The sequence below is a fragment of the Plutella xylostella genome, chromosome 9, assembly GCF_932276165.1.
Source record: "Plutella xylostella chromosome 9, ilPluXylo3.1, whole genome shotgun sequence".
Classification (NCBI taxonomy): Eukaryota; Metazoa; Arthropoda; class Insecta; order Lepidoptera; family Plutellidae; genus Plutella; species Plutella xylostella.
In genome coordinates this window covers 9,837,764-9,851,793 of record NC_063989.1, presented here as the reverse complement: position 1 = coordinate 9,851,793, position 14,030 = coordinate 9,837,764, and positions in this window count along the sequence as shown.

Below are 14,030 nucleotides of genomic sequence, written 5' to 3'. Positions count from 1 at the left end.
TTCAGAGTTTCGTTAGTGACATGTTCCCTTAACTTTTGGTGCAATTTGTCACGCTTGCGTATCGATTTGATAAGAGAAGTAGTAATCCACGGTTTTAACGGCCTTTTCCTATTTGCTATCTTTTTAACTTCGCTATTTTCCTCTATAAAATTTTTAAGGGTAGAGACTAGGTATGTTGCTGCGTCATCCACGTTAGCTAATCCATAGAAAAAATCCCAGTTTTTGTTTGCTAAACAGTTATTCACTCTAGGTATATTCGTCATAATTTGATATTCAATTTTGTTTTTTGTTAATGGTACATTATTAAGATATAATAAAATAGGAGCATGATCAGTGAATTTTTCAAATACAAGTGTTTGATTTCAATATAAATGTAGGTATAATGTACACATTCTTACTTGTAAGTATAGAAAGTAAAAGATGCCGGAATTGAAGCTAATGGATGGGATGTCCGTATTCTCTGCATGGGATATAGTGTTTAGTAGGTACCTACTTACTTATCAACGAGTAGGTATATCGGATAATACGGATTTAATTGCAAATTTTACATAGGGTGTAAGAAAAAATGTTCTAAGCCGAAAGGGGTTGACTGAGGTGTTTCATTTTGTAGGTAATAGACAGTCATCAATATTGATCAAGCGAACTCTCAAACCAAAATGAAGTTCATCACCACTTCAGTTGCTGCTAATATCTTCACCTGTATATTCATATTTTCATTTTCATAGCATCGTTTTCATTTATAGAAAACAATTCCGTTTTCATAACGGCAGTGGACCTTGCTATGACAATATGAACACATATTTTATGCAGGTGAACATCTCTAGTAGACCTAAAACCTAAACTGTCGGCTCCCCGTAGCCAAAATGACGAACTTGGAATGAAACGACTGCAACGGAGCTTACAAAGGAATGGCTTTACAAGCTTTACAAAGACGGCTATACAGAAACAATGAAACTATAAAGAAGGCACGGTACTGTGGATGCGACTGTTTGCCCCGGAGTCAGCGTTAACCCTCGCTGTGCGTCATAAAATTGCCGACACATTTTCTGTCGTCTATCCGTCCACAAACAGTTGTATATTTGTATAATATATTACTTATAGGGTTATTCCGCTCTCGTCGTTCACGCAATATTTCCTGATTCAATTACCACTTCGGGTTCTTTATTACGCTGTATATCAATGCCTGTAATTTCGTTTTTCATGAGTAAAATGTTTGCAGACTGTTCAATTGTTCATCCTTACAAAAAAATCATATTGAAAATGACTAGTTATCAAAACTTTTTATAAACGTGACCTAGGTTATGGGTTTGAAACAGTTGATCTTGAAGACTCCCTGGCGAGTCACCTCTGACTACGCCTTCGGGGATTACAGTCGTGAGCACATGTACTTACTTAATAATATGTATGTTTGTATACTTAACCTATAAATTACGTGATGTAGTGGTACATTATGTATGTGTTTCCTCGTTGTTTGCGAAAATTCTACATGATGTGATGGATTTTGCCGATGATGTAGCATAGCCAACACAATTTATAAAAGTTGAAAGCGGAAAGGCTGTAGAATAGTTAAATCAGTTGAATTCCCTCAGTCCCATAGCTCACTTGTTTACACGCCGAGCTGACTACAGTAAAAATATAACATAAACAGTATTTCAAACTACAGTGTTCCGTACAAAATACAGTTTATTGAATTTATCCGCTCCATCTCGCTTCGCTTTATTTCAGGGTTCAGATGGTACAGAGTTGAACCAATGACTTGTAAACGTAATCCCTAGTTCAATACCACTGCTATTGTATCTAGGAACTACCTTCAATCAGGCTTCTTATTTGTTACTTGAGGTAATAAAACAAATTGGATTCATTCCTTTATCTAGGGCAAGTGATCTGATTAGATAAATCTAACTTGATGAAGAGATTTATCTTGTACGAGTATACTTAATGGAAAACAGCATGAGTACTATTATGGATGTAATTGCACAGGATCGAAGGATGTGAAAGAAAAAGAGGAACCTTAAGTCTGAGTGAGAAAACAAAAAGGATGCATTCTTCAAATACACAATATCCCTAATTAATTAACATCAAAGCTTTACTAAAACGACCCTATAGCCATAGTTAAGTATGTCTAACAACATAACCAAGTCCCTAAATATAACGTCTTGTAAATAAATTAAAATAATAGAGATTAGGTGAAAGTGGATTAACCCGAAAGTGTTATGCCCATAAAGATGAACTACATCCATCATTTAGAAGAGACAGTTTTGTACAGGAAAAGTAAACAACTTTACGCACTAATGTGAACCAGTAAACCTACTTATAATGCTAATCTAGCCATTTTTCTGATTGGCTCAATATAAATGATCGTATGGAATGTTTAAGTAAATGCACCTGCCTCTCTCTAATAGAACCTTTATGCATATCCCCAAAGCTAAACTCCATTCCTAAGCTTGGACCATTTCCCATCACGCTTTTCCACAATTAGAGAGTTAATTTATTACCTAGATTTGCTAAATCTAGGGTTCCTCACAATCATTCCTTCACTTATATAATCTCCAAAAACCGGCCAAGTGCGAGTCGGGCTCGCGCACAAAGGGTTCCGTAGTTAAATCAACCTATCTCAAAAACTATAAGAGATACTTTGATCAAACCAAAAATCGTTGAAAGAGTTAATTAGCATGCATCACCTCTATTTTTTTTAGAATTTTATACCCCGTAGTTATAAAAATAGAGGGGGGGGGACATACTTTTTACGACTTTGAGAGCTGATATCTCAAAAACCGTTCACTTTAAGAAAAATGTTTTTTAGAAAACTTTATATCATTTTAAAAGACCTTTCCATTGATACCCCACACGGGTATGTACATCGAAAAAAAAAATTTCATCCCTCAGTTACATGTATGGGGGGGCCCACCCCCAATTCTTTTTTTTACTATTTAGTGTCATATTTTTGTAGCGGTTCATACAACACATATTCCCATCAAATTTCATCACTGTAGTACTTATAGTTTCCGAGTAAATCGGCTGTGACAGACGGACAGACGGACAGACGGACAGACGGACATGACGAAACTATAAGGGTTCCGTTTTTGCCATTTTGGCTACGGAACCCTAAAAATCAACTAACTAATGATAATGCATCATGAATATTGAAAGTATGAACAAACAGCCCTCCTCGATATGTTACTGTCGCAGTGAACAAAACACTGTGTTGTTTCACTTAGTTATTTCCACTTAGTTTTTTCCACTTAGTTTCAAGCAGCGAAAACAACCTGCTGCGATAAAACACTTCGGAAATTCTATTATTACTTATCACTTTTTTCCGTTCGTTCAGTTTCTGAAAGACTACTTACTGGTAGTTAGGTTAGTTAGTTATCATACGATTTTGACAGATTGTAACTTTTAATGTGTTTGTGTGATGATACGAAAGTAACTACCAGTCATCGGTAGATAGAGTTATAGAAACTGGCAGTTAGTGCCTATTGTACTTATTGGTTGACTTTTGACACATCTGTCAAGAATTTTATATGGAGATGACGTATAATTGATCAACCTTTCCCTGGTTACGATCTAACCGACTATGGAGAAATTGGAGCTTAATTGAATGTTTACATCCAATAAACAGTAGATATACATAAAAATAACGAGTGTGTTCTGTGTTCATTAATGTTAGGGAAAAGTAAAAATAAATAATGTACATTCATTACTAGACACATAATTTTATGAGTATCCACTAATTATTTAAAATTCTCTGTAACTGTTACTTATGAGTGCTCTAATGAAATGATTTTATTTTTTAAGGAAATGTTTTATACACATTTGATTAAGTAGTATATTATTTTAAATATTGAGTTATATTAGCCAATATTTTCATAGACGGAGTGCTGACTTGTCGTCAATGCGGTCGCAATAAGTTAGGCTATAACAGCCACCAGAGAGCACACAACAGAAGCTCGCAGTCACACTGACCGAACACGGTCTGGAGTATATATATATATATATATATATATATATATATATATATATATTATTTTAAAAATTTAAAAATTACATTACAAAATTAGTGATTAATTAATTATTGCCTCTGCCTACCCCCCTGGAATTGAATTCTATGCACATTTATTATTAAATTGTTTACCAATATAAAATAATTACGAATGATAAACTTGGTTTCTTACTCTTTTGATAATCCAATTTCGGTCTTTCGATTGGATAGACCTAACTCATTATTCAGCTGTCGGGTGACGGTAACTCCCTGAACTTAATTAAACCCACTTTAATGAAGGATTAGACTTGCAACGAACTCTACATTCTTTATATACGTATTAAAAAAAAAAAAAAAAAAAAAACACGCACTCACGCCTTGTACTAATGTACTCCCTTGCGGGGTAGGCAGAGGTGCATTGCTGCACCCACTTTTCGCCAGAGTGTTATGTTAGTCCCAATGTAATAGGGGGCGGGCCTATTGCCATTTTACGGGCACATCCAAGACCTGAGAACAAATATCTGTGTTTAAACAAATATCTGCCCCAGCCGGGAATCGAACCCGGGACCATCGGCTCGGTAGTCAGGGTCACTAACCACTACGCCATTCGGTATACGTATTTAATAGGTGTATATACGATTTCATCCAAAACATTTATTAATTTATCGTTATTATTTTTTTATATCCACAACTGCATAAAAGTTACATTAAAAAAAGTTCAAAGCAACTTTAAAATGGCCGCCATTTCTAGCATATTGAGATTTGACCCCACATATGGGGTTTTTTTCTCGATGAAATTACTCGTAGAATCCACCCTTAAAGTTTGTCGGTCTGAAAAACAACACACTGTATAAAATGTTATCTTACCTTTTCAAAGATTCAATGAATTTTATTGTTAAGTGTACGTCTAATGTTTCACTGTTGAAACCAATTTTCATAAATCTTGCTTTACTTCAGTAACCAACTCGGCGTTTCAATTAAGTTCCAAGACGAACTTTACTACTTCAACTACTTAAATTTAACTTATTCCCGATAAAATTATACCTTTCATTTAATGGTCAGCACATTTATTTTATCAATTCTCGTAGGCAACTTTTAAAAACAGAATTATTAAATACATTTTCATACAATTATAAATAAATATATCGTATTAATATTGCGAATGTTAGGGAGGTTTTCTCGGATTTAGCGAAGCGCATAGAAAAGTGTACCTAATTACTTTTTACATATAAATAAATTTATTAATCTAGGAGCGAACCAAAACCAATCTCGGTGACCTTGTTGGATTCTATGCTAGTTATTACAGTTATTTGTACAATATACAAGGTATTTGTACACGGTAACATAGGAATGGACATTCATATTTACTGAATTAAGTAGGTAAGTAATAAGACTAATAAGATTATATAATCAATTTTGCTTCAAAAACTACATATCGGTTGGTTGCTTTTAGATTGACATAAATAACCTGGGCTGTAGTGTGATAAACAATGCTTGTACTGTAGTCCATGGTTTCAGAGTAGCGTATTATTCTGAGCGTACACGAAACTTCGCTTCGGCATACGCGTTTACACGCGCGCTGCACAACGGCTTCTTCGCATGAATCGGTGGGTGTCTTGAAGAGTAAGCTAAAATATTTCATTGATTTTATACCTTAAGTCGATGCATAAACTTCAAAATATGATGGTCATAATTATATTTTGCCAAGGGTTATACGCACTGAAAATACGCAGGTCTGAACCGCTTTAACGAATGATGTGACCTCAGCCAGCTGTCCTTGTTCAGATGACATCAGTATGCTGGACACCCCGTAAACCTTCAGGGATATTTCGTTCACGTCCTGCGCTGATGTTATGGAAACTTATCTACCTAGGATCACATTACTAACGGAATTTAGAGTTTAATAGTTTCATTTACTCTAAGTTGATTCAATGTACTTGCTTTTTAGAGGTAAATAAAAACATAGTATTGTCAGGAATTTATGTATGGACTAGCTTTTTCCAGAAGCTTAGGATATCGAATAGTTGTTTGAATTTATGAAAGTTTCAGCCCATAGAACAACACATATTCGGGTTTCAGCTATGTTCAGCTACTTTCAGCTACATAGATTTGGAAACGAAAATATGAACTAGATTTTTTTGACTGTAGAGACAATCATAAGATATGGTTATGGCATACGTGGCATACGCACGCAATCCATAACTTAGAATCGACGGACTCAAAATTTATTATATAATAAAAAATATTGAAAATATCTACGCTTGCAGTGCTGGCGAGATGAAGTTTACGGGCGAATAAATTGGGTAGCGAACCGATGACGGATCTACGCAAAATTATAGTTAGCCATCAATCAGTTTATCACTACGTTGGAAAAATAAACAGAAAACTTTTACTACACCATTGTGTTCTAAAATAAGATCCCTGCTGAAGGAATAAAGTTGAAATTGCCTTCTTCTTTAGCTGTTCGGAGTGATGTTTGTAGATATGTTTTTAAATACGTATATTTTTACTTTGTTTGTGTGGTCGGTGTATGTTTATGTGTCGGTAAACCGCCGGTCAACATGATGTTAGTGTTGGATTGAATAGTGAAATTTATTTAGACTCAGGCTACTATATTCTGACTACTTATATTCTTTATATGTATAAAAACCAAATAATACTTAACAGATCACAAATAGTTAACTGTACGTATACAAATATTCCTAAATTGAAATTATTTTCTCAAAATGACAAGCCTCCACCACATTACTGACGTAAGCACATTATGTCTCTCAGGTCACGTACTCGCCTCTCATACTCCAGATACTTCATTCGGCATCTATTTATTATTATTATATTATACTATATATTATGTACTTCCTATTTCCGTATGTATGTACAGTCCTCAAAATATATAATGTGGGCAAGCAGTTTTGTCCTGAGTCCTGAGACTCGTGGATGGAAGATAGATGAATGAAATAATATTTTATCGATACATACAACAGATTAAGTATGTTTCATGTCATGTATCAGCTGGGGTGGCCAATGTGGATCTTTTGCTACGAGTACCTGTAGGTATTACCTTCCCAGCGGCATCGGACAACATGAATAGGTCTTTATTCAATCTAGCCATTTATGGATCTGTGATGGCTATGGTGAAATCTAATTTCCTTATCTGTACGGGCTCGGTGTACAGTGTGTGCCGATAGTCGGATTTCATTAAGCCTATCGGTCGGCGGTCGTGACTTGTAACTAATTTTGAGGGATAGCAGCATGAAGGACGTATAATAATATCATAGGTTATTTGCATCATCTCCTAACATTTTGGTTATTTATTAAAACACAGGCTAGCATACACAGGCACGGGTATGGTAAGCTGAGGTGCTTTATGTTATGTGTGTAAAGAATATTAATCCCTCTGGAGTATCAAAGTTAAAGTATACCATTGATCACAAAAAGGTCAAAATATACGAGAAAATTTTATAATTGTCATTTGAATAATTTTAATATTTTTTTTGTAATGAATTTATTCTTAGACATAAAATTCAGGCTAACTTAAGTTGAGGTGCATAGTGAAAATTGAGGCTTAATCCTTATAATATTGTACTTAGAGTTTACTTAAAATCAACACTAGCATTCGTAAATAGCTAAAAAATCCCACCAACTCCCTATTTAAATATTAACTGAACTGAAAATATTCAGCAGAACAAGTTGTCGGAAAAAACATTCCAAAGTTTTCTGAAACTAATTTAGCTCGTAAAATTACCGACTTATTTTTAAAGCTGTGAAGGCGAGACGGGGCTAATGTACTTTCAGAGGCGTCTCCTATCGTGAATTCTTTTCCTCCGCTCATCGGGACGTAATGGGGCACCTTTGAGCGGCTCGACTTAGACAAAGTGTCTTGATAATTGTATTGTGCGCGCCCCCGTGAGGCAGGGGGGGCGTCGGACATCGCGCGGGGGCGCCAACCACGAGCTGTCGGGACGGAAATGACGTTGTATGCCTTGCAAGACCTCGAGTGAGAGATGAGATATTGATATTTGTTATAATCCTATGTTAGTAAGGCCAGAATTCGCCATTAAAGTTTAACGGATGATTCATGCTACACCGTGTCTCGACCCTCGACCCCTACCGGGGCACTTTTGTTTCCGACCGTGGCTCGGCCGTGCCCCTTCTTGTGGGGCACGGCCCGGTGGAGACACGGTGTAACTCATGCTCCACCATCATCCTTAGGCTTATCCGAGAGTAATTTAAAGTGTAACGTTACTTACTCTCCCTGTGGGTGTGTCTCGAATAAATATATGACTTGAATGGATGACAAGAAATTCCCACAAAATCCACGTTGTGATGTATTAGGTACTACGTGATGTGGTGTACTGATACTCACCATGTGAGGACACAGCCTTATTCAAATACGCCAGTAGAAATAAAATAAATGTTATGGCAAAATTTCCTCAAAAGGATAATGTAAGTATAGCTAATTAATTGAATCTTCAAAGTGCCTACACAACTTAAAGAAATCAAAGAAAGTTTCCAGGCAAACATGCGAAATCTTTAGGGATCAAATGAAATTGAATTTGTAAAGTAATAATTAATTTTGTTCTTGTTCAATTCCTGAGGTATAAATACCCCTCTTTCTCATTTCCATAAATAATATACGAAGTATGTATGAGTGAAGTTGTAAGGGCAGGTTTTTAAATCCGAAACTCTTCCATATAAGTTAAAAAGTAGAGAGCGTTAAAAATTATATTATAACGCTTCCAATGCCAAGTGCCGTGTTGAAAATTTTCTCGATATGAGAAAATTTTCAACACGGCACTTGGCATTGGAACACAGACCTTCTCATATCGCTATTGCTACACGCTACGGCGTAGCTGGCTACAACGCTACAATGCTACGGTGCTACGAACATTATTTGTAGGTATTTCTAAAAATTGTAAAATATGTAGGTACTTACGCAATACATTATACCAACATAAAAATGGTAAGATCCGTAAAACTGTTCCCTTTGTCAAACATTTATTAGCATTACTGGAATTTACAATTTAATAAATTAAAAGAAGAACAACGCTGTTTGTTTTTACTCTGTACATGTTGACTGTGTTTTTGGAAACGTAAACGCAAAGGCCTGTTTGAGTAAAATAATAGCCTATTTAAATTCAAATCCTTTTCATCTTCAACTGGCAAATTTCGCTCTAAAACATTTGGGACTGTTAGCATAAAATAACTAATTCACCTAGTTACATAGTAAAGAGTACCTTTTAGCTGTGTACTTCATGTTAAACTAATTTATTTCACTTATAAAAGAATGCAAATGTTTATTATTTCGCTTGTAGTTCGTAAAATTGCAAGAGATCTAAACAATTACGTAGCATTTTGCTAGTCAGAAATAGTCAGAATGAAAAGAAACTTTCTTAGATACTTATTTGTAGCAGTAAAATTACTTAATACCAGAACACGCTTGCAAAAGTACACCTAACGTCTTGGTCTAAGTATATCTATAACATAATATTGCCATTTCTTTGGTTAGTAACCCATGATGATCTTACTATTGTAGTGCGATAAGGATGAGCACAATACCTAGATTTATCTATTATCCTGTTTGAATACCACTAAGCCTCTCGTCAACGGTATTAATTAAGCTTTGCACAATCGTCCTATTCAATTTAAAATAACATTGCTAGGCTATCGCGTAAATTTTATAGGGTCACTGTCACCTAGGACAAAAAATCGATAAACTGCTAACGCAAAATCAATAGAGGCATCCTACAAATAAATGATAGTAACCATGGCTAGGTAGGTATCAACTTAGTTATCAAGCCGCGCCGCCGGCGGCGGTGTAGGTTGAACATCACGGCATAATTTACGATAACATGCGGATTCTCTACACTATTATATAACACAGCTTAAAGCTCTCATGTTCCTTTAAAAAGGATACGTGTTGAATTCTTTTTTACCTTATCCCTGGGTATATAAGTGATAACTTTTTATTTATTAATCAAGAACAGTGATTTAAGAATACTATTGATAGAGATAGAACTTTTGATTTAAACTATCGCATAACACAATATTATATGAACCAAATTTAAACCCACATTCAGAGCGCATAGTGCTTTTGGTCTCGAAATAAAAGACTTACCACAAAACCTCAAAGGAACGTCTCATATTGAATTTTGAAGCTCCTATATCCAAGAGTGTTACGACTTGCGAGAGAGTAAAATACCTGTCTGAAACTGTGCAGCGTTGAGTTGGAATAACTTGCACGTTCGGCAAGTTATGTCCGTGTTGAGAGTGCGACAGTTACCGCTAGTCACGAACTATGTCATACTGAGTCAGGCTTGCAATCCGTAGCTTGTATGGTAGAAATTTAATTCACAAATCCTATTTGCTCCACAAATAGCGTTTGAAATTAGGGTTAGCACCTATTGAAAAAGCTCGTAATTTTCCTTCGGTTTTGGCACTAAATTATTATGAATATATTATTTTATATTATCCTCGTGGAAGTCACGATGTCTTGGCATTCACTATCATTTAAAAAATCATTCATTACCTTTGTAATACTTAAATAAAATAATTTTTATTATTTAATTTAAAAAAGTCTAATCTGCTGTGTATAATCAACCTATAAGAATGCTATTTAGAATTTCTGTCTTGCAAAATTATAAAATGCGGAATGAGAGAAAATTTCCCCACTGCATGATTTCCCGAAGTCCATGGACTTCAGAATGCCTACGGGCGGCGTTTAGTTGGATTTCTCGACAGCAAACAGCGCCACTCATGCTGGACTACGTTTAAGCAAATGTTAGTACTAATGTAGAGCATAGTGCGGAGTTGCTACATTCCTGGGCGGCGCTACTCTCGGGAGCAAACATTGCCCCCCGTCCGCCCTGCTCCCTGATTCAGTACCGTCTTGCAAACAATAGACTATTTGCGTTTTTGTTTCAACACTTTAACTGGAGGAAAAGTTTAAATATTTCATTGGTTGTTTAGGTTTTAGTAACCGTTTATTTGTGAAAATACAACTATTCCAGTGGATGAAGAGTAGTAGAAAATAAAGTATTAGCAGAATAAAATAAAGTATTTTAAGTATAATTAATGACTTTAATGAACTCCAATTTAGAGAACGGCGGAAATATACTTTTTTAAACTAAAAACACAACATACATAATATTGCAATCGAGCAATCTATTTTTTATCTTACCGACAACCTAAAATCAATCTGAAAACTTAGTCAATATTTATAGAAGTTTTTAAACGTTGAATTTATAGCATTTGATAGCACGTGCCAGAAAAAGTTGTTGATAATATCTGCTTATTAAAAGTTTTGATTTGATTATAAAAGTACCCTCAACAACTTTTCCGAGTTTAAACCTCAAAAATTCGGGCAGTTTAGACCTTAAGGGGATATGCAAAAACTTACATTTGAGAGAGCCGGGTGCAGGTGCTAACACACACAGATAATATAATAGAAAAGAACCTCCGACAATAGAGAATCGGGTAGAAACTTCAGACTACGCGATGAGTTAAGCGCGCTCTATTTGTTTTCTACTTAAAGCAAAGAAACGTTGGATTTCCTGAACTTTCATGGAAAATTACGTTTTTTGCCAGCTATTTCTGAAATAACTACAGAGTTATTTCTTTACATCATTTAGAGAGATTCAAATAAATATAATGATGACGTCTAGTCGGGTTAATACCCTTTGTTTAAGTATACTTAAGTGCAAATAAGTTGCTTCCTCGTAAAAGATCGTATTTTTCTAGAGCACGGTTCAGCCCCATTGGTTTTTTCTCATCGCCCATTACTGAGGAAATATCCGCTATATATCAAAGAAGGCTGAGATTACGAAGAAAACCTAGTGGAATCAGCATAGAATTTAATGCCAGTAGAAGATAAATATACGCGTAAATACAAAAGAAAATTATAAAAAGAGTACGACAATAAAATCTAACAGAAAGCTTAAAAATTAGATTATAGATTAGCGTTGTCCATAATACTTTCAGCACCGTGATATGTATTTTACTACAGTAGGCATCAGAGTACAAAACCTACTTCGACGACAGTAGGTAGATTTTTTCAAGGGAATAAATGTAAAGGATTTAAATAAATTCTGAAAAAAAATCGTACTTACTTAAGTATATTTACCTAAACTAATGTAAGTTTCATGGAACATAACAACCTATTTCAGAAAGTTTGAAAACACACAAAAACTCCTATCTGTGAGAGATAATATTACTTACAAACATGTCAGTGGATGATTTAGTAGGTCATGTGTTTTGTTTATATTCCTTTGCCACCCTATAGGTATCTAGGTACATATTGGAAAGTTTTTGCTTTTAGTAAATCCCTTTGCACCTCTCATGATGTACGCTATCGTTACGGACATACATTTACAATACATCTGGGCATAGTCTTTAAAACTTACCATGCTTTAATTATTTATAACTTACAATAATTGGTTATACATATATCATCAAACATGTATCGATCAATGTACATTATATGTACATTATATCGTATTCAGAGTCATCATCAGCTCTAGACAATCACTGTAGGAATTGTGAAGCCTTATTTAGATTTATCAGATCTAAAGCGATAGCGATAGCTGGAACATCAGGCAAATTACACCCCTGTTTTATCGGTGACAGTCGCATTTTTCAGCGTTCATCCATTCGTCGTATTATTGCGCTATAGTTCTCCCTAGATTTACGAGGGCATAAAAACTGGCAATCATTTGATCATATTGATGAAAAACCGATAAATTCCAATACTATATCTGGCGGTAGGTAGGTACTCCTAGCTAAAGTGTCATTCGTTACTTGAAGGGATTTTACTCATCGAGACGTAGGATTATCTGTGAGATAAGTTTCATTTTTATATGTAGCTAGACACCTAGACAGTCAAGTATATTTTTGCTGAGTGATAGCTTCTGAAGTGTGGATTTGTTGACATATCCAAGGCTCTCATTTCAGATTGAAGTCATAAAGTATATGTAACAGAACCCGTCTGGAAAGTCAGCAAACACACTTAGCGACAGACTAAATCAAACCAATTTCCAAAGTCAACGAGTACCTAGTTTGAAAGGACATCCTGTTTAGTTCGCTTATTACTGACAAAGTGCACATACTGAAGGGAGAGGTACGGAAAAGGGAAACTAGAGATTCGTAACAACTACTTGCGTAATATACTTATGACATACAAAAGTAACATTTTCTTTTATTGAAGTCCACATAGTTAAAAGTGACGTGATCGAAGCAAGACCGTAATAACAATAACCGACCAATCCATTGACCTGTATGGAAACTGCGTTAAAGAAAATAGAAATACCGACGTAAAGGGCCGCCGCAAATCGTTATTCATAGTCGTGTTTACTAAACAACGGCCGGGCTACTCCGCTCTGTGCTAGTTTTGTTCACGTCATGTTGTGGATTCAACAGTACGCAATATTTGTACCAGCAGACAGGTTTATGGACGTCTGAGACAGAACAGTCGGGCCGGCCTAGCTAGAAGGCAAGACTTTCATCACCCCGCTGTAATTGATACTAAAATATAGCTAGAGTGTTGCCCAAGTTATATTGTGAGAAAAAGGGCCAACGTAACCTTGACAGGGTGTAATTTTATTGGGGACTCGAAATCACTGTTATATTTCTACCATGTTTTTAAACCGTCGTTGGTCGTTGAGTTACAAATCACTGAGTGTAGCTAATTTCGACTTAAAATTTTCATGCAACCTCAACAATATTACCTAATTATTTATTACTACATTTTCCTGTATCAATTACCAATTTACCAATAACAACCTAATGTACTTAAGTATACTTAATTAAGTCTCTCCTGTTACAAATGTACCTACCTATTAGGTATCTAATATTGCGTACATATTGCTCTTCAAAGTCACGGCAGTTGACCTTTTGCGTCCCGTCCTTACAATAAGCCGAACTTGGAATAGGGCTCCACCAAGCCTTTGTGTACACATCATATTCGGAAATATGAAAATAATAGTTGCTAAGGAAAGTATGTTTGGAAAGCGAAATTACCTCTACATACCTATAATTATATTTTCCATGTGTAAGT